Raw genomic sequence first — 27,239 nt, 5'->3', positions numbered from 1 at the left:
ATTATTCTTGTTGCCATGGCGACAGTTGGACAAAATCAAGGCGGAGGCTGCAGAGAAGGGCTACTCGGGGTTGGTGGAGGAGAGTTCCCGTGGCAACCAGAGAATGTTCCAGCCAGCCAATCTGACGGCAGGGGGCGTGTTCAACAAACTGAAAGACATCAGGACATGAGTGGGAACTCTGAGTTGTCTGTCTTTGTCTGTCTGATGTTTACATGAACATCCTCAGTTTTTGATACATTTACTGATTAAAAACCAGTCTTCTGCTGTCCAGGAAATGGCATGATGAGTTGATTTGTAATCAGTCTAGAATCTGATGAAAAGGCATGGATTCCTTTCCACTTTTTGTCAGTTAGATACTAATATCTAGTGTGCATCTCAAATGGCATCCCTATATAGTGCACTACTTTTGACTTGGGCCTTGGTCAAAAGTAGTGCACTATATACAGTATATACAAAGTATTCATACCCCTTATTCCAAATGTTGTTACAGCCTGAATTCGAAATTGATTCATATTTTTTGCTCACCCTTAAACACACAATACCCCATAATGACAAAGTGAAAATGTTTTTATAAATGTTTGCAAATGTATTGAAAATTAAATATAGATATATAATTTACATAATTATTCACACCCCTTTGCTATGGCACTCCCAATTGAGCTCAGGTGCATCCAATTTCCTTTGATCATCCTTGATGTCACTACAACTTGGAGTCACCCTGTGTCCAATTCAGCTGTTTGGACATGAATTTGAAAGACAAACACCTGTCTATATAAGGTCCCACAGTTGACCGTGTATGTCAGAGCAGAAACTATACCATGCTGTCCAAGAAACTGTCTGTAGATCTCTGAGAGAGTACTGTGATGAGGCATATATCTGGGGAAGGATATAAAACAATTGATTATAGTGTTGGAAGTTTCCAAGAGCACAGTGGTCTCCATCATTGGGAAATTGAAAAAATCTGGAACTACCCAGACTCTGCCTAGAGCTGGCCGTCCAACCAAACCGAGCAACAGGGCAAGAAGGACCTTGGTCAGGGAGTTGACCAAGGACCCAATGACCACTCTGACAGAACTACGGAGTTCCTTTGGCTATGATGGGAGAACCTTCCAGACCGAAGCCACTTGAGAAACAGACACATGCTGGCACGCCCAGAGTTTGTAAAAAGGCATGTGAAAGACTATTTTTAACCATTTTGCCTGAGTGCAAAGCTCTGTCTGGAGAAAACCAGGCACAGCACATCCTTACTGTGAAGCATGGTGGTGGCAGCGTCATGCTATGGGGATGCGTTTCACCGGCAGGGACTGGGAGAATGGTAAGGCTGGAGGGGGAAAAATGAATGGAGCCAAATACAGGCAAATCCTCGACGAGAACCTGCTTCAGAGTGCAAACGACCTTAGACTGGGGTAAAGATTTATTGTTCCAACAGGACAATGACCACAAAAAATACAGCCAAAGCAATGCTAGAATGGCTTCAGAACAAGAATGTGAAAGACTTTGGGTGGCCCAGCCAAAGCAAGACTTAAATCCCATTAAAAATTTGTGGAAAGACTTGAAGATTGCTGTAAGCCGCTCCCCATCGCACTTAAGAGTGTGAAGAAGCCGTAGTGGCAGATCAAACAGTGAGACAGACAGGATGTTCTGGTGCTCACCTCTCTTAGAGGCTTTTATTTACAAAATTAAGAGGTGCAGGACGAATTGGCTCATACACTTTAATAAATCAAAGATATTCAAGGTATAAACCATTTCCAGCAACAACTCCATGCCTATAACAAATTTAATAAGGTATGGCTCTGAGCGCCTAAGTACTCTTTCCAAGAACTCTCTTCCGCTAGGTATGTTCTATCATGATATGCCCAAAACGCAGTTCTACCATAGATGCATACAGTAATTTGCCATGGACATATAACATCATAAACAACAATTTTACATAAACACACACTTCAATAACTTGTGCAATAACGTCTTCTTTAAATCACACAATCCACATTCATGACGTAACTCACCCTCGGGATAATTCATCATTTTGGTTAATCCCATCAACCAATGAAATGTTCTTCGAAGAGCAGAATAATTTGTGTCATGCGTAATGTACACCGGCACAGAGCTTCAAACAAACACATCGGGTAGGTTATATTTTAGGATTATTCTCTACCAACACATATCGTTATTCGAGTAATATTTACTTTGCTAGAGCATGTACATTTTAAATGGGCAGCTTTAACACGGTAGAACATTGGTAACAAATTACATTGTTTTAGTAATTGCCGTGCGCAACTAACACTTGACTTGGGCGCTTTATGTCAAAGTATTGTTGGCAAACGGAATGCGCAACTCTAACCAACTCTTGTTTTCAGGTTTCTTGGTTATACCTTGAAGACATACAATAGCCTTTCTCTTACCAATTAGTTTCCTTGTCTATAAATCATGGACATGCGCTCTAAAACAGAGTTGAAGAAAATCTGCAAGTAAGAATGGGAGAAAATCCCCAAATCTAGATGTACAAAACTGATATAGGCATACAAAAGCTGTAGTCTTCGCAAAATGTGTTTTTGCAAAGTATTGACTCCGGTGTGAAGACTTATGTAAACGAGAGATGTATTGAAAATTAAATACAGACATGCGCAAAATTTCAAAACTTGTTTTCAATTTCGGATATTGTGTGTAGCTGGGTAAGCAAAAAATAACATTTAATCCATTTTGAATTTAGTCTGTAACACAACAAAATGTGGAATAAATCAAGAGCTCTGAATACTTTCTGAAGGCGGGTGACGTTTGGGACATAAGCCCTAGTCCTGTGGTAGTTCTTTGCTCCTTTTCTCTGTATCCTCTTTCCTTTCGTATCCTCTCCTTTCCCACGCTCCCCCTGAATCTCTTGGCGCTCTCTCTGCAGGCCATGAATAAGAAGATTGACATCATCAAAGGTCTCTATGTAGCCTGCCGCTTCTCTGAGGCCAGATACATTGTCAGGTAATCTGCCTTCACTGGACTACTGGTCAACCTGAGCATGTCTCCCAATTGGCTCACTACCTTTGACCAGAGCCCTATTGGCCAGAAGCAGTATACTACAAAGGGAATAGGGTGCCTTTTGGGATGTACTTAACACCTGTCGGTCTGCACTCATTACTGGCCTTCTGTTAAAATGTTCATGTCATGCATTTTTGGTTCCAAGCACCTTAAAATTTGCACCCTAAAATTTGTATTGGTTTAGATGAGGATTTAGAGTGGAGCATGTTTACCATTTTGGGACACACTGATTCACTCTATTGACTGACTTTTCCTGATGATGTTTTCTTGTTTGTCCACTCCAGTGAGATGCCCAACTATGATGTCATCATCCCAGTACTGATGGAGGGCATATATGAACTGCCCAACCACTGCAAACTCACCCCAGGTACAGTACTTTGTGTGTGTGTGTGCTGATTTATGACACCCTCTCCCCCACCTCAGGTGTGCCATTGAGGCCCATGCTGGCTCACCCCCCCCCCCCAAAGGTGTAGGAGATGGGATGGAGGTTCGACGAAGCCACCTTCACCTGCGAGTACAAGTATGACGGAGAAAGAGCACAGGTGTCCGTTTTCTCACATGCCCACTTACTGTGTGTGTGTGTGCCCTAGTTAGAAAACAGACATGATGCTGTTGGGCTGTGTTAGTCCCTGCCAGGGGAGGCATTGGAGAGAGCAGTGTAACTTCTCATTCTCTATTTATCCTTCCTCAATTTCTCCTAACCTCTCTCCTCACATTCTCGAAGCACATTGGATCAGAAGAGCTGTCTTCCTCTGCTAGAACCTTCTCCAATTAGTTTTGAGGAGGAGGTCGAGAAGATTGAGGCCAGGAGTCAGAAAAATACAATGGAAATTCACTTGAGATTCACCCAGAGTGCAGTGTGACACCTATTCTTTGTGCCTTTACTCTGCAGTGTGACTCCTGAAATGGCCAGCAGATGGAACCCTAAGATGCTGGCATCTGGAGCTTCTGTCATACAGTTGGGCTCTGTCAACCTAAGATGCTGGCATCTGGAGCTTCTGTCATACAGTTGGGCTCTGTCAACCTAAGATGCTGGCATCTGGAGCTTCTGTCATACAGTTGGGCTCTGTCAACCTAAGATGCTGGCATTTGGAGCTTCTGTCATACAGTTGGGCTCTGTCAACCTAAGATGCTGGCATCTGGAGCTTCTGTCATACAGTTGGGCTCTGTCAACCTAAGATGCTGGCATCTGGAGCTTCTGTCATACAGTTGGGCTCTGTCATCTGGACCTAAGATGCTGGCATCTGGAGCTTCTGTCATACAGTTGGGCTCTGTCAACCTAAGATGCTGGCATCTGGAGCTTCTGTCATACAGTTGGGCTCTGTCAACCTAAGATGCTGGCATCTGGAGCTTCTGTCATACAGTTGGGCTCTGTCAACCTAAGATGCTGGCATCTGGAGCTTCTGTCATACAGTTGGGCTCTGTCAACCTAAGATGCTGGCATCTGGAGCTTCTGTCATACAGTTGGGCTCTGTCAACCTAAGATGCTGGCATCTGGAGCTTCTGTCATACAGTTGGGCTCTGTCAACCTAAGATGCTGGCATCTGGAGCTTCTGTCATACAGTTGGGCTCTGTCAATTCGTCTTTCTGTGATTCCTAGCATTCTATCTCCTCAAATTCTTCTCAACCATATTGAAGTAGAAGAGCTAAGGCCCTTCTTCTCCAGTGGGTTTTGAGAAGGGGGTGAGGAGAGAGGATGCGAGGAAGAATCGATTGAGAAAAATCCTTGGACACGGCCTGTCTCTCTACTCTCCAGATACGATAGGAAACTCACTCACTCACTGTCATTAGTTGAATGATAACTATTGATTATTGTATTTGTGCAGATCCATATTCTGGATAATGGGGAAGTGCGTATTTTCAGTCGCAACCAGGAAGACAATACGACCAAATATCCCGATATCATCTCTCGTATTCCCACGGTAATAGTAACCCTCTCAACTCTAGCACACTCTGTATGCATCCCAAATGGCACCCTGTTCCCTATATAAGGCTCTGGTACACCCTCAGCCAGCATCTTAGCCCCTTCATGGTCATAAGCTCACTTCATGAATAATACCTCTCTTTCTCTCTATTTCGCTCCCCTCTTTCTCTCTCCCGCTCCATATTTCTCTCTCCCTCCCTCTCTGCCTTCCCCTCCCTCCCTCCCTCCCTCCCTCCCTCCCTCCCTCCCTCCCTCCCTCCCTCCCCCCCTCCCTCCCTCCCTCCCTCCCTCCCTCCCTCCCTCCCTCCCTCCCTCCCTCAGGTAAAGGAGTATGGTGTCCTGTGTGCATGACTCTGATGCTGTGTCTTGGGACAGAGAAAATAAACAGATCCAGCCTTTTCAGGTGCTCACCATACGGATGAGGAAAGGTGAGAGGAAAGATAAATAAGTGGGGGACAATACTCGGTATCCATGGTTTTGGTTTCTGTAATTATTTTCACAACAGCTGGATGGGTGATTAGCCCAGGCAGCTGTGTTCACAAGTTGTCTGCAGTGGTGGTGGATCATTTTCCTACCATGCTCTCTATGTTCATCAAGTTAGACCTGCTGGGAGTTACCTCTGAGGTGGCCATTGGGGGTACACAAACCCCCTGACTGCAAAAATTTACTGAGTGAAGGGGCCAAAAGATCTAGGTTTTGAATGCTCTTTTTGGTGTGTAGGTGTATGGTCATGTTTAGTTAGGTTGCTGTTGACCTGCTGTATCTCAACGGAGAGGTGAGTTGGGATGATGATTAAATAAGCATGTCACTGTAACACCTGTTGTATTCGGCATGTTGATTTGACGGGAGTTATGGAGTCATGTATTAAGTAAATCTTGTTCCAGTCAGAATGGCCTCTCCTTTTTCTGTAGCATGAGGCAGCTGATTGTTCAAGTTTTAGTCTAGTCTTATTCATTCTGACTGAAATATCATTAAGTCTTAGTCGAGCACTTTAAATTCCAAAAACAAATGGCCTTATTAACCTTAAACACATCACTGACTTCCATGTGCACAAGCATGCATGGTGTTGTCCTACATCTTTCTGCATAACATCCTATCGCATGATTCTCTTCTCAACAGCCAAATTGCCAGAGGAATGCATTGATCTGCAGCAGATGATAAAATCACACCCTTGTCAGGGCTTCTGACTAACATTTCCCAGAACTTTTTCAGTGGGTTGCACCAGCTCATGATTCGCACCAATTTTTTTCCACAGCATCACGCAATAGAAAAACGTGTAAATGAAGTCATTCACAGTGCTTTAGACCGTAATAGACTACTGAGATGGTAGGCTTTTCGAGAAAGAAGTTGTTTCATCTAACATGTCCAAGCAGGAATGCATGATTCAACATATGTTGATGTGCTACCTAATCCAGTGACTGTCATTAATTGTGGGTTGACAATAGAGTATAGTTTTTATTTTTCTATTAAAATAGGGCTCCAGAATTTTCTGACTTTTGTTGTTCAATAGAGAGTAATTTGCCTTAATCGTTATGTGCACTAATATCATAGGCTAATTTATTTTAGGGTTAATTCACCACAGGAAGTAAACTCAAATTTACTTGCATGACAACTCATGTATGAACAACTTTATGTAGATTCAACTACATAGATTGCTAGATTGCTAACCCTAAATATAATACCCACTGCTAATGTCCCTTGTGGCTCACTTGGTAGAGCATGGCTCTTTCAACACCAGGGTTGTGGGTTCGAATACCACGGGGGACCAGTATGAAAATGTATGCACTCACTCAATGTGAGTCGCTCTAGACAGTAAATGTAATGTCCTAAGCGTTGTAGCTTGCGACCCTATGCGCTCGGAATTGCATGCTTCGCATCTTAAAGAATAATCAAATGTATTGGTTGTAAAATAGTTGCTTTTGAGCTCAATATTAAGAGATGACAAATATAAATTATACCCACAGAAAGCTGAGAACAACAGTAGTTGCTTCCAAAGATAGGAATTTCCCAAATTGGATTTTTAAATGTTGTACAATCAGAAGCTTTTTTCTCTCTCCCGTAGCGCACATCAAGTGGCTCGCTCATCACAGCAGCAGGCCACATGGAAACATGCCCAGGGGCTGGGAATACAATTTCATTACTGGAACCACGAGGATAATGCACTTTACTGTTTGACCAAATTGTGGTTTTAGCAGCCAAAAAATAGGACATTTTTAAACTTTCGAGTGGGGTGACCATGTAATGAATTTTCAGCTTCCACTGATGCAACCAATAAAAAATGTAACTCACACAGTCAAGTTAAAGGGTCGCAAAATGTGACTAAATGGCTGCCGTCTAGAGCCCTGCCTCTTGACATATTGTAGATGTATTGTGATCAAAGTTAAGCCTTACAATTCTACGAATGTCATGCATGCTTTTGATTGGACCAAACAAATGACACAAAAATGCTCTCAATCTCTCAACTCTTGTCCAGTCCATTTACTAGTCAGATTTTAGTCACACAGATAATTTAATCTAGTCTTGTTTTTGTGAACCGAAATGAGATCCTTTTCATTTTGTTAATTTTTTCCCCTCGATTTATTTAGTCATCTTGTCAATTGCCACTGACTCAAATCATGTTGTGTTGTTTACATACACATGCTTAGCAGATGTTATTGCGAGTGTAGCGAAATGCTTGTGCTTCTAGTTCAGACAGTGCAGCAATATCTAACAAGTAATCTAACAATTCCACAACAACTACCTAATACACACAAATCTAAGTAAAGGAATAAGAATATATAAATATATTGATGAGCAATGACAGCGGCATAGGCAAGATTCAATAGATGGTATAAAATACAGTATAAAGATATGAGATGAGTAATGCAAGATATGTCAACATTATTAAAGTGACTAGTGATCCATTTATTGCAGAGTCCAATGATTTCAAGTCTGTACATAGGCAACAGCCTCTCTGAGTTAGTGATGTCTCTTGAAATACAAGCTGTTTTTCAGTCTCTCGGTCCCAGCTTTGATGCACCTGTACTGACCTCGCCTTCTGGATGGTGGCGGAGTGAACAGGCAGTGGCTCGGGTGGTTGTTGCCCTTGATACTTTTTTGGCATTTTGTGACATCGGGTGCTGAAGTTGTCCTGGAGGGCAGGTAGTTTGCCCCCAGTGATGCATTGTGCAGACCGCACCACCCTCTGGAGAGCCTTGCAGTTGTGGGTGGTGCAGTTGTCGTACCAGGCGGTGATACAGCTCAACAGGATGCTCTCAATTGTGCATCTGTAAAAGTTTGAGGGTTTTAGATGACAAGCCAAATTTCTTCAGCCTCCTGAGGTTGAAGAGGCTCTGTTTTGCGCCTTATTCACCACGCTGTCTGTGTGGGTGGACCATTTCAGATTGTCCATGATGTGTACGCAGAGGAACTTAACTTTCCACCTTCTCCACTGTTGTCCCGTTGATGTGGATACTGGGGTGCTCCCTCTGATGTTCCTGAAGTCCACGATCATCTCCTTTTGTTGACATTGAGTGAGGGGATGTTTTCCTGACACCAAACTCCGAGTGGCCTCACCTCCTCCCTGTAGGCTGTCTCGTCGTTGTTGGTAATCAGGCCTACCACTGTTGTCTGCAAACATGATGATTGAGTTGGAGGCATGCATGGCCACGCAGTCGTGGGTGAACAGGGAGTACAGGAGAGGGCTCAGAACGCACCCTTGTGGGGCCCAGTGTTGAGGATCAGCAGGGTGGAGATGTTGTTTCCTACCTTCACCACCTGGTGGCGGCCTATCAGGAAGTCAGGGACCCAATTGCACAGGGCGGGGTTGAGACCCAGGGCCTCAAGCTTAATGATGAGCTTGGAGGGTACTTTGGTGTTGAATGCTGAGCTATGGTCAATGAACAGCATTCTTACATAGGTATTCCTGTTTTCAAGACGGGTTAGGGCAGTGTGATGGCGATTGCATTGTCTGTGGACCTATTGGGGAGTGCAAATTGAAGTGGGTCTAGGGTGACATGCATGGTAGAGGTGATATGATCCTTTAGTCTCTCAAAGCACTTCATGATGACGGAATTGAGTTCTACGGGGCGATAGTCATTTAGTTCAGTTACTTTTGCGTTCTTGGGTACAGGAACAATGTTGGCCATCTTGAAGCATGTTGGGACAGCAGACTGGGATTGGTAGAGATTGAATATGTCTGTAAACGCATGCTCTGAGGACGCAGCTCGGGATGCTGTCTGGGCCGGCAGCCTCACGAGGGTTAATGTCTTACTCACGTCGGCTACGGAGAAGGAGAGCCCACAGTCCCTGGTAGTGGGCTGCGTTGGTGGCACTGTATTATCCTCAAAGTGGGCAAAGAAGGTGTTTAGTTGGTCCGGAGGCAAGACGTCGGTGACGTGGCTGTTTTTTGTATATTTTTGTAGTCTGTGATTTTCTGTAGACCCTGCCACATACGTCTCTCGTCTGAGCCATTGAATTGTGACCCCACTTTGTCACTACACGGACATTTTGCTTGTTTGATTTCCTTCCCTATGGAATAACTACACTTATGTATTCAGCCATATTCCCAGTCACCTTTTCATGGTTACTGTTTGTTTTTATTTCACCTTTATTTAACCAGGTAGGCAAGTTGAGAACAAGTTCTCATTTACAATTGCGACCTGGCCAAGATAAAGCAAAGCAGTTTGACACATACAACAACACAGAGTTACACATGGAGTAAAACAAACATACAGTCAATAATACAGTAGAAAAATAAGTCTATATGCAAATGAGGTGAGATAAGAGAGGTAAAGGCAAAAAAAAGGCCATGGTGGCGAAGTAAATACAATATAGCAAGTAAAACACTGGAATGGTAGATTTGCAGTGGAAGAAAGTATAGATAGAAATAATGGGGTGCAAAGGAGCAAAATAAATAAATACAGTAGGGGTGTTTCCAGTTTCAGAGATTTTCGTTGTTCGTTCCAGTCTTTGGCAGCAGAGAACTGGAAGGAGAGGCGGCCAAAGGAAGAATTGGTTTTGGGGGTGACCAGAGCGATATACCTGCTGGAGCGCGTGCTACAGGTGGGTGCTGCTATGGTGACTAGTGAGCTGAGATAAGGGGGGACTTTACCTCGCAGGGTCTTGTAGATGACCTGGAGCCAGTGGGTTTGGCGACGAGTATGAAGCGAGGGACAGCCAACGAGAGCGTACAGGTCGCAGTGGTGGGTAGTATATGGGGCTTTGGTGACAAAACGGATTGCACTGTGATAGACTGCACCCAATTTATTGAGTAGGGTATTGGAGGTTATTTTGTAAATGACATCGCCGAAGTAGAGGATCGGTAGGATGGTCAGTTTTACAAGGGTATGTTTGGTAGCATGAGTGAAGGATGCTTTGTTGTGAAATAGGAAGCCAATTCTAGATTTAACTTTGGATTGGAGATGTTTGATGTAAGTCTGGAAAGAGAGTTTAAAGTCCAACCAGACACCTAGGTATTTGTAGTTGTCCACATATTCTATGTCAGAACCGTCCAGAGTAGTGATGTTAGATGGGCGGGCAGGTGCAGGCAGCGATCGGTTGAAGAGTATGCATTTAGTTTTACTTGCATTTAAGAGCAGTTGGAGGCCATGGAAGGAGAGTTGTATTGCATTGAAGCTCGTCTGGAGGGTTGTTAACAGTGTCCAAAGAAGGGCCAGTGTTGAGGTGGATCAGAGACTCACCAGCAGCAAGCGTGACATCATTGATGTATACAGAGAAGAGAGTCGGTCCAAGATTTGAACCCTGAGGCACCCCCATAGAGACTGCCAGAGGCCCGGACAACAGGCACTCCGATTTGACACACTGAACTATATCAGAGAAGTAGTCGGTGAACCAGGCGAGGCAATCATTTGAGAAACCAAGGCTATCGAGTCTGCCCATGAGAATGTGGTGATTGACCGAGTCGAAAGCCTTGGCCAGATCAATGAATACGGCTGCACAGTATTGTTTCTTATCAATGGCGGTTAAGATATCGTTTAGGACCTTGAGCGTGGCTGAGGTGCACCCATGACCATCTCTGAAACCAGATTGCATAGCAGAGAGGGTATGATGAGATTCGAAATGGTCGGTAATCTGTTTGTTGACTTGGCTTTCGAAGACCTTAGAAAGGCAGGGTAGGATAGATAAGGATATAGGTCTGTTGCAGTTTGGGTCAAGAGTGTCCTCCCCTTTGAAGAGGGGGATGACCGCAGCTGCTTTCCAATCTTTGGGAATCTCAGACGACATGAGAGGTTGAACAGGCTAGTAATATAGGTTGCAACAATTTCGGCAGATAATTTTAGAAGGAAAGGGTCCAGATTGTCTAGACTGGCTGATTTGTAGGGGTCCAGATTTTGCAGCTCTTTCAGAACATCAGCTGACTGGATTTGGGATAAGGAGAAATGGGGAAGCCTTGGGCGTGTTGCTGTGGGGGGTGCAGTGCTGTTGACCGGGGTAGGGGTAGCCAGGTGGAAAGCATGGTCAGCCGTAGCAAAATTGTTGTTGAAATTCTCAATTATAGTGGATTTATCGGTGGTGACAGTTTCCTATCCTCAGTGCAGTGGGCAGCTGGGAGGAGGTGTTCTTATTCTCCATGGACTTTACAGTGTCCCAGAACTTTTTTGAGTTTGTGTCGCAGGAAGCCAATTTCTGCTTGAAAAAGCTTGCCTTTGCTTTTCTAACTGCCCGTGTATGTATATTGGTTTCTAGCTTCCCTGAAAAGTTGCATATCACGGGGGCTGTTTGATGCGAATGCAGAACGCCGTAGGATGTTTTTGTGTTGGTTAAGGGCAGTCAGGTCTGGAGAGAACCAAGGGCTATATCTGATCCTGGTTCTAAATTTCTTGAATGGGGCATGCTTATTTAAGATGGTTAGGAAGGCATTTAAAAGAATAACCAGGCATGCTCTACTGACGGGATGAGGTCAATATCCTTCCAGGATACCCCGGCCAGGTCGATTAGGAAGACCTGCTCGCTGAAGTGTTTCAGGGAGCGTTTAGTAGTGATGAGTGGAGGTCGTTTGACCGCGGACCCATTACAGATGCAGGCAATGAGGCAGTGATCGCTGAGATCTTGGTTGGAAACAGCAGAGGTGTATTTAGAGGGCAAGTTGGTTAGGATGATATCTATGAGGGTGCCCGTGTTTACGGCTTTGGGGTGGTACTTGGTAGGTTCATTGATAATTTATGTGAGATTGAGGGCATCAAGCTTAGATTGTAGGATGGCTGAGGTGTTGAGCAATGTTCCAGTTTAGGTCGCCTAGCAGCACAAGCTCTGAAGATAGATGGGGGGGGCAGGCAATCAGTTCACATATGGTGTCCAGAGCACAGCTGGGGGCTGAGGGTGGTCTATAGCAGGTGGTAACGGTGAGAGACTTGTTTTTTGAGAGGTGGATTTTTAAAAGTAGAAGTTCAAATTGTTTGGTTACAGACCTGGATAGTAGGACAGAACTCTGCAGGCTATCTCTCCAGTAGATAGCAAAACCGCCCCCTTCTGGCTGTTCTATCTTGTCTATCTTGAATGTTGCAGTTAGGGATGAAGATTTCAGAATTTTTGGTGGTCTTCCTAAGCCAGGATTCAGACACGGCTAGAACATCCGGGTTGGCAGTGTGCTAAAGCAGTGAATAGAACAAACTTAGGGAGGAGGCTTCTAATGTTAACATGCATGAAACCAAGGCTATTATGGTTACAGAAGTCATCAAAAGAGAGCGCCTGGGGAATAGGAGTGAAGCCAGGCACTGCAGGGCCTGGATTCACCTCTACATCACCAGAGGAGGAGTAGGATAAGGGTGCGGCTAAAACTATGAGAATTGGTCGTCTAGAACGTCTGGAACAGAGAGTAAAAGGAGGTTTCTGGGGGCGATAAAATAGCTTCACGGTATAATGTACAGACAAAGGTATGGTAGGATGTGAATGCAGTGGAGGTAAACCTAGGTATTGAGTGATGATGAGAGAGATATTGTCTCTAGAAACATCATTGAAACCAGGTGATGTCATCGCATGTGTGGGTGGTGGAACTGAAAGGTTGGATAAGGTATAATGAGCAGGGCTAGAGGCTCTACAGTGAAATAAGCCAATAAACACTAATCAGAACAACAATGGACAAGGCATATTGACATTAAGGAGAGGCATGCTTAGTCGAGTGATCATAAGGGTCCAGTGAGTAGTGAGGTTGGTTGGGGTCACGGCGATTCAGACAGCTAGCCGGGCCATCGGTAGCAAGCTAGCATAGGATGGAGGTCTGTTTTTAGCCACCTCGTGCGTTTCCGTCGGTAGATTAGTGGGGTTCCGTGTGATGGAGGGAATCAATCCAATTGGCAAAATAGATATAGTTATAGTGACCCAGGAAAAGATGTATTCAGATAGCAGCCGATAAGACGGCTAACGATTAACGGGCCCCAGATGGGCGTTCAGGTAACGTTGCGACGGAGGAGCCAACCGGATAACTCCCTCGGGCAGATAACGTTGGTAGTCCAGTTGTGAAGGCCCCGTGGGGCTCCGCGTTGGCAGTAAAACGGGTCCGGATAAGTGATTGTAGCCCAGGAGTGGCTGATGAAACTCTTCAGCTGGCTAGCTCTGGAATAATTGATGTTTGCGCCGAGATCGACGTAAGCCAATAGTCACACGGATAGCAGCTAGCTAGCTGCATGATCCAGGTGTAAATGTCCAGAGCTTTCGGTTGAAATCTTGGGGTAGGGAGAGAAAAATAGGTCCGGTATGTTCTGGTCTGAGTCGCGTTGTAAATGTGATGGTTCTCGCGTTCAGATATGTGCGAATGCTGCCATCTATCCACGGTTTCTGGTTAGGGTAGGTTTTCATAGTCCCAGTGAGTACAACATCTCTTATACACTTCCTGATAAACTCACTCACCGACTCAGCGTATATGTTGATATTATTCTCTGAGGCTACCCGGAACATATCCCAGTCTGCGTGAACAAAACAATCTTGAAGCATGGATTCCGATTGGTCAGACCGACGTTGATCAGATTTGTCAAAAGGAGAGTGGGGGAGGGCCTTGTATGCATCGCCTAAATTAGAATAGCAGGGATATCCAGTGTTTTCCAGGGCAGGTGCTACAGTCAATATGCTGATAGAATTTAGGTAGCCTTGTTTTCAACTTTGCATTGTTAAAATCCCCAGGTATAATAAATGCAGCCTCCGGATATGTGGTTTCCACTTTGCATGAAGTCCAGTGAAGTTCCATGATGGCCGTCGTGGTATCGGCTTGAGGGGGGATATACACGGCTGTTACAATAAACACATCGGTGTGTATTTTCACCACTTTTCATTGACAAAATTAACCCTGAGGTACACCCCCTGAACACGATGCTAGTGTAATATATTAGACATTGAATCATTAGACATTGATTCTAATGTTTGTAATTTCAGTGGGGTGTGTGTGTGTGTGTGTGTGTGTCAGTCTCTGGTAAAGTGGCCCCTGTCTCATCACAGGGCCCTACTGAAGGAGAGCTTCGAGGAGAAGTAGGGAGAGTTTGTGTTCGCCCGGGCTATTGACTCAGACAACACAGACACCATCGCTGAGCTTATGGAGTTGTCTGTTCGAGGTGTGTGTGTCAGTGTGGGATCGGTCTATTTGCTGTGTGTGTGTGTGAGACTGTCTGTGTGTGGGAGGGAGGGAGGGAGAGAGACGTGAGCCAACCATGTGTTTGTGGGAGGTCAATCCTGTCTTCTGTGATCTCCTTCTCTCCTGAAGTTGTTTATTAATGAATGTCTTAGGCTGTGTCCCAAATGACACCCTATTCCCTATGGGCCCTGGTCATAAGTACTATAGGGAAGGGGGTGCCATTTGGGATGTATTCTTAATTGTATGTCCTCCTGTGGTGTGATTTTTTTTTTTTGGGTTGAATCCTCAGACTCCTGTGAGGGACTAATGGTAAAGACTCTGGAGAAAGATGCCACTTATGAAATCGCCAAGCGCTCTCACAACTGAGTCAAGGTCCACACATGCACGCACACATATGCACCAGGGGTTCCTAAACTTTTTTGACCCACGACCCCATTTTGAAATGTGAAAATTCTCGCATCCCAAACTTGTGGGAAAATAAATGTATGTGATTTAACAGCCAAAGTTAACTTTTATTTGGGGCTATGGTAGTCAATTGGAAAACATTCTAACAGTATTTTTGATTTGTCTTCTCAACTCCCCATCACATACTTCTGATGTGAGGCTATGAGTCATTTGCAAATGAGTCTGAAAAAATGTATCTTATCTCACCACAACTAATGAGATGAGATGGGTGTTCTTGATGGGTGTGCTTGATGCATGTCGCGTTAGCGCTTCTCAAAGTCAGCGGGCGTGGTCTACAGTGCGCACCTCATCTCTGGTTTTAATGCGAACCAGCGTGTGGTTTGATGTAGTTTACAATCGAAGTTACTTGCTACAGTATATCTCCGAGTTCTGTGCTCAGCTCTTTTGCCGCCAGTTGCTCTCGGGTTATCATACAACGCATTCACGTGGCAGAGGCAGACACGTTCATAACTGGAGAGCAGAGACCTCCGTCCCGTCATCGATGGAGCCACATCTGTGCAAAAGCCAGCCATTCGATGCCATATGGAATCTGTTAGCCACGCAGCACACTGAACATCCCCTGTGCCGTTTCATGCTCGGTAATGGTGAGACAGAACATTGTGTCCACGTGAATAGCATCCCCCGACATCTATAGAAAACAAGGCAATTCATGGGCATCTCAGCTCTCACAACTAACGTCCGTTTGGAGTTTGGGTCATTCAGTCAGTTTCTTCTTCATTGCTAGCAATAGCATGAATGATTTGTTTAACAGTGTTGTCTGGCAAAGGTATTGATGTGGGTTTCTGTGACTCTGCCTCCCCACACATTGTTTACACCGTATCTATTGCGGCTTGCAATAGTGTGTGGTTTCATGGCGTATCGGGCCTAGTCATTCACTGTGGGAATGATTCAAGTGCAACGGTCAAGTGTGGCCTTTTCCCAGGATCAAGGGCACTCTGGTTGAATTTGATTTGAATCATTTTGATTTTTAAGATGAACTACATTACAATGACTTTGAGATACAAAGATGATATTATATATTTTTTTTTGTATTTTGTTGGGGAGGGGGTGGGGGGTTTGGAAATTCTCCCGTGACCCCATTTTCATATCAGGCGACCCCACATGGAATTGGGAACCACTGGTATACACACGCACACACACACTTACTCTCTATCATATCTACTCGCATGAAAACCTACCATTCTCATCCCTGTCTCTCTGTCTAGCTGAAGAAGGACTATCTGGATGGGGGACAGTGGATCTGTGTGTGATTGGAGCGTATCTGGGGAAGGGCAAGAGAACAGGGACCTACGAAGGATTCCTGCTTGCCTGCTACGATGAGGACAATGGATAGTTCCACTCAGTCTGCAAGGTCTGTCTGTGTGTGTCAGGGGTGTCTTTGTATGTCGGCGTATGTCTGCTTATGTCTGTGTGTGTACCTCCTTGCCTAGGAGGGGACTGTCTTTCTCTGTCTCGGTTGCTTTGTCTCTCTGAAAGGTAACACAGTGCCTCAGTCCAAATAGGATAAAGGTATTTTGCACAGGGAATTCTTTCACAGTTCTTTGTTGTTCTGCTAAATGTCTCATCTGGCTTACAACAGGGGGATATATTTTTCAGGTTATTTTGTCTTTGCAGATTGGGACAGGTTTCAAGGATGAAGATTTGGAGCAACAGTACACATTCTACAAGGTACAGTACAGAGATGTTTGTGTTCTATGCTCGTTTGATGCGAAGCGCAGAGTTTCTTGAAGCGAATCTGCCAAAAGTCTTTAGACCCAATTAACTATGAAGGCATTGTCTTTTCCAGGAGCACATTTTACCCCACCCCTATCATCGTGTCAACAGAGCCTGATGTGTGGCTTGATGCCGTGCAAGTATGGGAAGTGAAGTGTGCCGACCTATCGCTGTCGCCAATCTACAAGGCTGGCATGGGATTGGTTAGTAGAACTAGTAGAACTAACACTGGCTCATCAGTACTAATAATATTTGGATTTTAAGCCAGTTTAAAGTCATTTGGAAGTTAATAATTTGATTCAATGCAATTTCATCTTTGAGGGCCAACCAGTAAAGCAACCACAACAGAATCTTTTACTCAATAATCCCCTCTGCAATGTTTAGGTCTCAGGATGTTGCGAAATTCTCCGGTACATTTTCAAATTATTTTTGTCTCAAATTTCTCATGATGATCATGACACTTTTTTTTCTTCCCCTTAAAAACTATATTATTTAAGAGACCTACCATGAAGCGACCATGTTTACCCATAGCTTAAAAACACACTCGTATAGGCCTAAGTCAAATATTTAGGCAAAATCTCAGGACCGTATTCAGTCTGAGTCGCAGTGCTGTCCAAAAATCTTACTCACCACTTCTACTCCAAAGCTCTTTGTGGATATGGGTCCTAATCTGTGCTTTGCATTAGTACTCAACAAAGCGGTGATATCATGGTACTATGTTAGATTAAATAAAGAGATGCCATCTTTGAATCAATAGTTCTTCAACCTCCAGTCTTTTGGTGCAGGGTTTAAAAGGCATATTAACTGTGGAAGGAAAACCCACAATAGTCTTCGGTTTTAATGTCTTTAGTGGCAGCAAAAGTCAGACAAGTTTAGGTGAAAAGATGATTCATAGCTTTTCTTTGGCACTGGTCTTCTCCCAGTGTAACCCAGAGAAGAGCTTCAACCGCTTGCTCAGGTTAGGGTAAGGGCTAGGGTTAGTGGATGGTTGTTTGAAGTGTTGTCAAACCATCTATTTGGTACTATCTGAATACTGTTACTGGCGATTCATGTATTTTCTCCTCTCTCCCAGTGTGACCCAGAGAAGGGCTTCTCTCTTCGGTTCCCACGCTTCCTGAGGATCCGAGATGATAAAAAGCCAGAGCACGCAACTTCAGGAAGACAGGTAGTTGATGACACTGTCACAGCAGTGTCATCTCGTAGTTCCGAATTTCTCTGGTTGCGTCCCAAATGGTTTTTCTATGCAGGTTGTCCAATCAAAAACGGGTATTTTGACAAATGGGTCAACTCAATGGTTCAAACCTCATGCCCCATCATCATCAATTCAAAAGTTACTGGAGTTTTTACCCAAAATTAGGGTGAGTAAATCAAAATAATTGCACAGCATCGCATCAGCTAGGCTGGATGCTGGATGCTGGATGCTGGATGCTGTGCGGGAATAAAGGCGACTTGACAGGCTCATGTTCCCGTTGAACTCGCCTTCTTTCTTCTCGAATCCACAGGACTCAAAACAATGTAGAGGTAAGATGTATATCGATTTTGAGACACGACATGTAGTACTTATTCCTTTTCACATTAAGGTGAAATTCCTGTTTTCTTTTGAAGATTTCCCACATCTGTGAGATGTCAACAGAGCACTGGGAATACCGCAAGCTTCTTTTCAAAGACTTTTACGTTTAAATTCAGCTCGTGCTAATTTCACTTTTTGCGACCCGCGGAAACAACTTTGAAGACGAGAACCACAAAATGTAAAATCCTCAAGTTGCTGCTCTTTCAACAGAGCTCTGCGATTATTATCAGATGCTTTAGGTTACACATTCTGTTAATGAAATGATAGAGACCCCACTCATGATTCACAACATTTAGAATCCGATTTGTCTTGGTAAAATGTATTTTATAACACAAGGAAGTGAAATCTCATCACCAAAGTGCTTTTTCACCCACTCTGGGCAGGGTTGGTAGACACCCTGTTCTATAGAAGAAACCTACCTTCAGAGACAGCATCCATATTGCACCCTATTCCCAGTCAAAAGTAGTGCATTAAATAGGGAATAGGGTGCCAGTTTTCTTTCATTCTAGATCTATGCTTCCCTCCTCTGTGTTTCAGCTTCTCCCACATATATACAAACAGTACATTTTATTCCACACATTTTGGTATTCTGTTTATCCCCCTGTAATTTGATATAAATTGGCCCTCGTACCATCATGGCCACCTTATCCTCAGCTTCCAATTGGCTCATTCATCCCCTCTCCCCCTCATTGATTTCTTTGTTCTGTCCCATTTCAGATTGCTGATTTGTACAGGGAGCAGCAGGTTGTTCAGAATCAGGGAGACAAAGCTGACCTTGAGGACAACTACTGACCTCATCAACGGACCGGCCAGTCGCCAATGACCCGGGTGAAATCTCAATTTGTGTGTATATATATATATAAAATACATGTTATGGTAAACTTGAACAAGGCTCTGTCGATGCAATTAAAAAAAATATATATATATACATATATATATATATATATATTAAACTCTGCACAGCAGTGTCTATATCCGGGTGCTGGTTTAGGCTCTGCACAGCAGTGTCTATACCCGGGTGCTGGTTTAGGCTCTGCACAGCAGTGTCTATACCCGGGTGCTGGTTTAGGCTCTGCACAGCAGTGTCTATACCCGGGTGCTGGTTTAGGCTCTGCACAGCAGTGTCTATACCCGGGTGCTGGTTTAGGCTCTGCACAGCAGTGTCTATACCCGGGTGCTGGTTTAGGCTCTGCACAGCAGTGTCTATACCCGGGTGCTGGTTTAGGCTCTGCACAGCAGTGTCTATACCCGGGCTGCTGGTTTAGGCTCTGCACAGCAGTGTCTATACCCGGGTGCTGGTTTAGGCTCTGCACAGCAGTGTCTATACCCGGGTGCTGGTTTAGGCTCTGCACAGCAGTGTCTATACCCGGGTGCTGGTTTAGGCTCTGCACAGCAGTGTCTATATCCGGGTGCTGGTTTAGGCTCTGCACAGCAGTGTCTATATCCGGGTGCTGGTTTAGGCTTTGCACAGCAGTGTCTATACCCGGGTGCTGGTTTAGGCTCTGCACAGCAGTGTCTATATCCGGGTGCTGGTTTAGGCTCTGCACAGCAGTGTCTATATCCGGGTGCTGGTTTAGGCTCTGCACAGCAGTGTCTATACCCGGGTGCTGGTTTAGGCTCTGCACAGCAGTGTCTATACCCGGGTGCTGGTTTAGGCTCTGCCAATGTCATTATAATCAACCTTTTGTGTGTGTTGGTGTTGAGCCCAAGGCTCATTTTTGTAAACATATAAATAAAGGCTGTGTTCCCCAGTTTTTAATGACACCAATAAATCACAGTAATGACAATGTGAATAAAGGCTTTGCTAATTTTATAATATCAAACTTATTGGGTGTTGATTTCATCCTGTCCTAAGCTTCATTTTGCCGATTGATAGGGTTGGTTTCCCGGACACAGTTTAAGCCTAGCCCTGGACTAAAAAACGTGTGTTTTAACCCCGGTCTAAATGTAATCTGTGTTCAGGAAACCATCCGATACAGTATGGAGAAACACGAAGACATTGAAGACTTTCATCTTCGGTATTCACTTGTAATGCGTATCTCAGTAACACTACCTGAAACATGCAGCTATGCTTTAAAACTTGTTCTAAGCATGTATGAGCCATTATCCTTTGTCTTAAGGTGTATCATTCATGCAGTGAGTGAAATGGAGATGCCTTTATGGAGTCCTATGAGCCACCTGGTGCAATAAGGATGAGGAGTTGAATAACACTTGCATAATCCTAGCAGTACGCAGAGACTTGAATACTGTCCAAGTCAACAAAGCTCCGACTTCCCCCTAAGTACCTCTCATTCTTACAGCTTCAGTCCAGTATGGTGTGCATCCCAAATGGCTGCCTATTTTTGTCATAGTGCACTACTTTTGACCAGGGCCCATATGGCTCTGGTCAAAGGTAGTGCACTAATATAGTGAATAGGGGGCCATTTAGGATGCCCCCTACCAACGTCAGAATGTAAGGACAAATGCCCTTCAGTTTTTCCCCATTACACTATTGAAGGCAAGTCAACTCTTAACATTGCTGCTCACCAGTGGTGTAAAGTCCTTAAGTAGTGTACTTTAAAGTATTTTTACTTACATTTTTTGGGGGGGGGATCTTTACTATTAATATTTTTGACTACTTTTACTTCACTACATTCCTCAAGAAAATAATGTACTTTTTACTCCATACCGTTTCCCTGACAACCAAAAGTACTCATTTACATTTTGAATGGGTAGCAGGACAGGAAAACTGCAAAATTCATGCACTTACTGTATCAAGAGAACATCCCTGGTCATCCCTATTGCCTCTGATCTGGCGGACTCACTAAGCACATGTTGGGAGTGTGCCCCTGGCTATCTGTAAATAACAAGAAAATGGTGCCTTCTGGTTTGCTTAACATAAGTCATTTGAAATATTTGTACTTTCAATACTTAAGTATATTTTGCCAATTACATTTACTTTTGATACTTAAGTATATTTAAAAACCAAATCCTTTTAGACTTACTCAAGTAGTAATTCACTGGGTAACTCACTTTTACTTGAGTCATTTTCTATTAAGGTATCTTTACTTTTACTCAAGTAAGACAGGTGGGTACTTTTCCACCACTGCTGCTCGCATTGATTGTGTCCTTGGAACTGAAGAGGTTAATTCTAGTCTACCCAATAGGCCTTACAAAAATATCCTGACTCTAGGTTACAAATATTGACAGTTTCTCTCTCGCAAATATTACAGTACACTACAGTGTGTAACAGTACACTCTGACATCTCAACAGTTCACCAGAGTCAAATTAACACTCCCACACAAAACCAGATTCCCTGCAGAAACAGGGCAAAACACTGCAACGAGACATGCGATTATGCAGAATATCAGTGTAACATTTCTAACTGTACGGTGTATGTGCAGAAGAACAAGGACGAAGCAAGGAGAGCGTCTGGTACATTATAAAATGCAAACGGCTTGACAGCTCAAGGAGCAGTACAAAACAGATGCATTTCCCAGCCTGCATTAGATGATGAAACTCCACAAGTCAGTAGACGGAATCAAGAATCAATCCACTACAAGAAGACTCAGGCCAGAGAAGAGAGTCAAGGACACATGGTCATTATAGGAAGTAAAGAGGATTGTAGTGTTCTGGGAAGCTAGTGGGATGCCATACATGGTGTTTGTATGTGTCTGAAATGCCACCCAATTCCCTATATAGTGCACTACTTTTGTCCGGAACACATCTGGTCATAAGTAGTGCACTATGCAGGGTATAGTGTGCCATTTGGGCCACACACCCAGAATGAATGTTGTGGTGTGCATGTGGAAGTGAGTGGGCTGTGATGTGACCTGTGCTTGAGCTTCAGTGTCTGCTTCTGCAAGGGAGGAGGGGGAGGAGAAGGGCTGCATTGTGCCAGCCTGGGCATGGAAATGTAGATTTTCTTGCCCTTTCCCATCTGTTTATGTCATTGTGTTTTCTCTCTCTGCCTCTACTCATCTCCACAACTTTCCCTTTTTCTTTCTCTCCTTCTCTTTCTCTGCATGTCTCAACATGTGGCTTCCTTTCCTAGCTGGCTCTATCACCAATAAATGGCAGATTTAGATTTAGATTATTTTTCATATTTAATTAATACCTGAAGCAAGGAAGAAGCAGTTAATGTTTGCATGGTGAAATATTAGCTATTTATATTATATTATAATATTAGTCTCTGCCCCTGTTGGTGTTGCTTCTGATAATTAAAAATAATACCTGAAACTAGGAAGTAGCTGAATGTTTGCACAGTAGAATTTGAGCTGAAGACTGCTCTGCTCCTGTGTTGTTTCAGTGCAGCAGCAGTGTGTTGTGTTGTGGTGTTGCAAACCGAGGGGAGGAGTGGGAGCTGGTGTTTAGTGTTTACGGAGGGGCAGCTGGCTCAGATCATGTGCCTGCAGGGCAGAGTACCGCTCTGCTGTGGTTCTGTGGCCTCAATCTCTACAGAGGCCTGGGTCTCAAATGGTACCCTGTTCCCTTTTATAATGACCAGAGCCCTGGTCAGAAACCTTCCACTATGTAGGGAAAAGGTCGCCATTTGGAACGCAGCCCTGGTTTCCACTTATAGCATCTGCCTGATGTTGGTTCAGATTAACTAACCTGCTCCACTGAGTCCCCCCACCTGGGAGCTGCTGAACCAAACTCAGGTTGTGTCCCGAATGACATCCTATTCTCGCTATAGTGCTCGACTTATGACCAACAAAGCTCAAAAGTAATGCGCTGTATGGTGCCATTTGGGAATCACCCTGCCTCTCACCGCTGTTTATTATGGTCTGTTGATACACATGATGGAGTAGCTACATGCCTACGTCCCTGACGTAAAGGGAGAGCAACTGACACATCAAATCGCATCACTGCTCAGTTCTGCTCACAGGCATCAAATTAAATGGAAATGTTGTTTCCGGAGCTTGTATTCCCCGTGGTTGAGAGAAAGAGGTAAGGTCGGGTAGCAATGCTGAGATATTGGCTGAAATGCAGAACCTCCCGAACACTGTTATGGATTGCCCCAAACTGTTTGGGTTTTGTTTGGTGCTTGACAAATAACGGTTTTCACCTCTCTCTGTCCTTTTGTCTCCTCTCCCCTTTCTCCCACCCAGCTATCTGTCTTGCACACAATACACCCTTTCTCAACCGTGAATAATGTGTTTGTTCTCCTCCATCGCGCCTTCTCTTTTCATCCCTGTCTGCCCCTCCATCCCTTGTTTGGTGCTCTCTGTGACATCTCGGCCATGCAAGGACACGAGGGAGAGAGGGAGGGACAGGACCGTCCATTGTCTCCAGCTGAACCCACGGAATATCAATTGTGTTTTTCTTGAGCCACAGGACCACCGAGCGTTGGCCAGTAACCTTTGGATAATAGTTTTGATGATGTCATGCCAGCTTTATCACCCTGGTTGAGTAGCAAATGGCACCCTATTCCCTACATAGTTCACTACTTTTGACCAGAGCCCTACGGCTCTCAAAACACTCGCCAGATCCCTCCAACTCGGCAAGTGCACTATATAGCAAATAGAGTGCCATTTGGGATGCACAGCAGCTGACATGTTTTTTCTAGTCTTCACAGGCACTTTTTCTGTAATTATACCAAGACCCTATTAAGCCACATCCTATTTCTAGTCATATTCTACACCTATTCAAATAATTGGGAGACTTGCAGTCTCTTGTCTGGAGAACATTCTGGAATTGCCTGCTGTTTGTTCGTCATGGCAGGTTTGGCTGGTTACCCTCACCCTTTAGCTGCGGTTTGGGAGCAGAATCTGGGCCTCTTCATAAAGCGTATCAGAGTAGGAGAAGGGATCTACTAGCAGGTCCCCTCTGTCCATTTAATCTTAGTCATTATGATCTGAATGGCTAAACTGATCCTAGATCAGCACTCCTACTCTGAGAAGTTTTGTTAATATGGGCCCAGGGTGTTTATGGCTCTTGAGTTGTGATTGGTCCACATCGGTGGTCGTTTTCCCAAATGCTGGTTGGCTTAGGCCCACACTGCTGCTCCTCTCTTCTCCCTAAGGGATTGTCTGCTCTGCTGTGCTCCATTGGATCACTTCCCTGGCCATTAGCTTCATGACCTGATGAGTACTGTGTCCTCTGGCCTCTGTTTCCCCCTCTGTCCTCATGGCCAGAGAATGTTGTCTGCATACCAAGTGGAACCCTATTCCCTATCTCGTGCACTACTTTTGACCAGGGACCTGGTCTGTATTGGTAATAGGATGCCATTTGGGATTCAGCCTCGGCCTCCCGCCCACCGCCCACCGCCACCCTCCAGCCCCCTCAAGACACTCCCCAGATCACTCCAACCCGGGCCAGTCCAAGACATTCCACTGGTGCTCATTTGCCAACATGCCTGGTTATTAACCTTCTGTTACACACAGACACTGTAGATGGCGAGCCTATGGAGCTGATTTTATTCACGCGGCAGTAGAACCCAGGAGGGTGCTGCTCCTGTAATCCACTCTTCTCTTCCATCTGGGCAAAGGCCTAAAGATGTGTCCCAAATGGCAAACTAGGGCCCTGGTCAAATAAACAATAGGGTACCATTTGGGATGCAGGCTAAGAGTTAGCACTACCTCTTCTCTCCCTTGTGTTATTTAGAGGTTGATGGTCTCTCTCTCCTTACTGCAGGTGGTTTCATAACTACCTCTCTTTCTTCTCTCTCTCTCTTTCTCTCTTCATACAGCAGTTGTGTGCCAAGGCAATCTCCGTCCACCTGCCTGCCAGGTTTATAAAATATATCCTGTTTCCTTTGCCTTATGGCAGCCTTAATCATTTAGGAGATACACAGAGATAGTGTCTGCCACTGCAGGTTGGCAGATGGTCTGTTGTAGTTAATTGATCCGTCAGTATGGTGTTCGGGTTTTTAAGCTTAGCCTACAATGAGTAGCCTTGTAATATGTAACTGAGTTTAGACTGCATGCTGCTAATCTTATACAGAATCTGCATTCCAAATGGAACCCTATTCCATATATAGGGCATTGCTTTTGACCAGAGCCCTCTATCTGCTGGCCCACTAGGTCACGCTCCTCTCCCTATGGGCCCTGGTCAAAAGTTGAGCACTATATAGGGAATAGCGTTCCACTTGAGACGCCACCCTGGTCAGATGGGAAGACCAAATGTTCTGATATGGAGAGGAGAGCTAGAGGCCCAGAGGATAAAAGCAATGTAACATTAAGCTTTTCATTTCAGCGTAGATTCAATCGACCCACCATAGATAAACATGCATATTTATATCATATGACAGGTTGATGGATTGTGGGTCCTGCTGGAGTGGAAGGCCTGGTCTCGTACGTAGAAACCCCTTCTCTGGTGTTCTGTCTCACCCTCTGTCTCTTTCTCTGTCTCTCCCGCTCCCTGTATTGCTATTTGCGCTCATGTCTGTGTCTTAGTGTCCTCATATCAATCAATCTGTATGTATATGTATATATGTCTATATATGTATATATATATATATACTACCGTTCAAAAGTTTGGGGTCACTTAGAAATGTCCTTGTTTTGAAAGAAAATCACATTTTTTGTCCATTAAAATAACATAAAATTATCAGAAATGCAGTGTAGACATTGTTAATGTTGTAAATGACTACTGTAGCTGGAAACGTCTGAGTTTTAATGGAATATCTACATAGGCCGTACAGAGGCCCATTATCAGCAACCATCCCTCCTGTGCTCCCACTCCTCTTTCCATTCTGGTTAGGGCCAGTATGCGCTGTTCTGTGAAGGGAGTAGTACACAGCGTTGAAAAATATCTCCAGTTTCTTTGCAATGTCTCGCATGGAACAGCCTTCATTTCTCAGAACAAGACCAGACTGACGAGTTTCAGAAGAAAGTTATTTGTTTCTGGCCATTTTGAGCCTGTAAATTGAACCCACAAATGCTGTTTCATTGCTTCTTTAATCAGAACAACAGTTTTCAGCTGTGCTAACATAATCGCAAAAGGTTCAACTTGGATCAGCTAACACAATGTGCCATTGGAACACAGGAGTGATGGTTGCTGGTAACGGGCCTCTGTTCACCTATGTAGATATTCCATAAAAAAATCTGCCGTTTCCAGCTACAATAGTCATTTACAACATTAACAATGTCTACACTGTATTTCTGATCAATTTTATGTTATTTTAATGGACAAAAAATGTGCTTTTCTTTTTTAACGGTAGTATATATATATAGCTGGTCTCTCCCTACTCTCTCTCTCTCTCTCTGTCAGTTTTACAGGATTAAGTGGAGTAGGCGCTCGGCAGAGGGAGGCGGGAGGAGAATACAGAGCTTTGTCTGGATGGAGAGAGAGAGAGAGGGAGGAGGTTGAAGAGGAAGAAAGCGCCATTGACAGACAGAGACACGCCAGTCACCCCCTGTGCCCCTCTCCCTCTCGCCCTCCATTGTTTGACTGCTAGACGTCAGCAAACAAGCAGGAATCCGTAGAGAGGGAGGAGAGAGAAAGGGAGAGAGGGAAGACTTGGGGCTTTGTTTTCCATCCCTCTCTCCATCCCGGGGAAAGTGCAGGGAAAGGGGCAACGGGGATGGCGGGAGGAGAGGACAAGACAGGACCCCACACACACACATTTTTCCATCCATGTCATATTTACACACACAGTGTGTATTCACACATCACATCTTACACATCACCATCAGCCCTTAGAAATACAGTATGTATAATGTGCATACATCCTATGCTATCACACAAGTCATTTACATTGTGGTCATTCAGCAAACGCTGTTGTCCAGAGCGACTTACAGTCCATGCATTCAACTAAGGTAGGTAAGACAACCACATATCAGTCATTGCAAGGAAAACACGTTCCACAATTATGCAGCTATCAGCAAAAGCAGTGCCAGTAAGACAATAAAGTAATGATACTCAGGAATGTACACGATGCTGTCATATAGTAGTGCAGATTTGTGTACATTTGACTCAAGCTTTGACTGCTACTTCAGTGAATTTGATCAGTATCTTTCTACAGTAAGTTGTTTTTCACTGCATCTTAATATCA

General features: G+C 44.4%; 1 pseudogene; it reads left to right on the top strand.

The window, feature by feature from the left end:
* Window positions 1-19,158, top strand: part of LOC135558271 (DNA ligase 1-like) — a 37,050-nt pseudogene extending 17,892 nt beyond the window's left edge.
* Window positions 19,159-27,239: the final 8,081 nt, after the last annotated feature.

This window comes from Oncorhynchus masou, chromosome 17 (assembly GCF_036934945.1).
Source record: "Oncorhynchus masou masou isolate Uvic2021 chromosome 17, UVic_Omas_1.1, whole genome shotgun sequence".
Classification (NCBI taxonomy): domain Eukaryota; kingdom Metazoa; phylum Chordata; class Actinopteri; order Salmoniformes; family Salmonidae; genus Oncorhynchus; species Oncorhynchus masou.
This window is presented reverse-complemented; position numbering and strand designations above follow the sequence as displayed.